We start from the raw sequence: 1,801 nt of genomic DNA, 5'->3' as shown, positions 1-1,801 counted from the left end.
CCCCTCTTCCTCTCTTCACTCTTCGTCCTTCTCTTCCTTCCCCTTTTCCTCTCTTCTCTCTTCACTCTTCGTCCTTCTCTTCCTTCCCCTCTTCCTCTTCTTCTCCTCTCCTCTCCTTCTCAACTACATTTTCTTCTTTTTATGCCTTAGCCTTTTCCTCTCCTTTGCTTCTCAACTATATATTTTTCTTTTTATTCTTCTCCCCTTGCTTCGTCCCTTCCTCCCCTTCTCCCTTCTCTTCCATCTCTATCCCTCCCGCCTTCATCCCCCTTCTCTCTTGTCTTTCTTTTCCCTTTTCGCCTCCTTCTCCCCTTTCTCCCTTACCTCTTTCCCTCTCTCTTGGTACCCTTTTCCCCTTCCTTCCCTCTGCTCGTAACCCTTTCCCTCCCTCTCCCCCTCCCCCTCCCCCTCTAATTTATCTGCATCTATTCCATACATGACAAACCTATTACCCCCCCCTCCTAACCCTAGTCTCTCCTCTCTTCGCCTCCCCCCTCCCCCTCCTTCTATCCCTCCTCGCCCCTCCTCTCCCTCCTTCTATCCCTCCTTCTATCCCTCCTCTCCCTCCTTCTATCCCTCCTCCCCCTCCTTCTATCTTTCCTCGCCCCTCCTCTCCCTCCTTCTATCCCTCCTCTCCCTCCTCGCCCCTCTTCTCCCTCCTTCTATCCCTCCTCTCCCTCCTCGCCCCTCCTCTTCCTCCTTCTATCCTTCCTCTCCCTCCTTCTATCCCTCCTCTCCCTCCTTCTGTCCCTCCTCCCCCCCTCCTTCCCCACTACCCTTTCATGAGACAGCTTTCCCACCCTCCGTCCCATGCAGTCCCCCACGAATTGTCATGCAGTCAACAAAAGCTTCAGAATATATTAAAACAAAATTCTACCCCCCACACCCCCCTCCTCCCTTTCACTCCCCTTCAATGGCACTGCATTGTTGCATCACATTCTTGAATCGGCGTGCATTTCTAAGAGGGAGAAGGAAGGGGGAGGGGGGAGGGGGGTCGAAAAGTGATTAATTAACCCTCCCTAATAAAAAAAAGGGAGGAAAAAAATGATATATGAGAGAGAAAAAAACAAAAAACACTAAAGATATTTTATGTTGTTAGATTAGCTTCAACTTTTCTTTCGCTTTTCAATGCGTCTAAATGTACACACTTGAGATTTCCTACTCCTAGCATTCCTCTCTCATATAAGCAGCTCTCTCTTCTTTTTTTTCTCTCCTCCTCGGATATATATATATTTCCCCCTCTGCCTTTAGTCTTGGTAAATAGAAGCTCCTAAGTTTTCTTCCCCCCCCCCCACCTCCCCCACCCGTAAAATATCCAGCATATTTGTGAAGCTTCGAAGGTGCTTATTCTTCATCCTATGGGCAATCGGCTACTCTTTCAATCTTTTTCTCTTTCGTATTCCTTCTATCTCTTTTTCTCTCTTTCTTTCTCTCTTTACTTTGTCTATCAGTCTCTCTATCATTCCTACTTACAATCTTTATTTCATTTTTTCTCTCAGTCCTTTTTTTCTTTCTTTTTCTATATTAATTTCACGCTTTATCTTTTCTTCTTTCAATCTTTATTTATTTCTCTCTGTCTCTCTCGCTCTCTCTCTCTCTTTCCTCCCATCTCCCTCTTCCTTTCTTTCTTTCTAACTCTCTCTCACCTCCTCCCCATCGTCCTCTCTTTATATCTTCATTCTCTTTCTCTCTCGTCCTCAATGCCTCCATTTCTCTCTTTCTCTTTCTCTCTCTCAATGCCTCCATTTCTCTCTTTCTCTTTCTCTCTCTCTCTAAATAAAGCTTTCCGTAGACTTAAAAA

Source organism: Penaeus japonicus, unplaced genomic scaffold (assembly GCF_977035675.1).
Source record: "Penaeus japonicus unplaced genomic scaffold, GWHDUDI00000001_assembly GWHDUDI00000010, whole genome shotgun sequence".
Taxonomy (NCBI): Eukaryota; Metazoa; Arthropoda; class Malacostraca; order Decapoda; family Penaeidae; genus Penaeus; species Penaeus japonicus.
The sequence above is the reverse complement of the archived record's forward strand: the minus strand, read 5'-3'. Positions refer to the sequence as shown.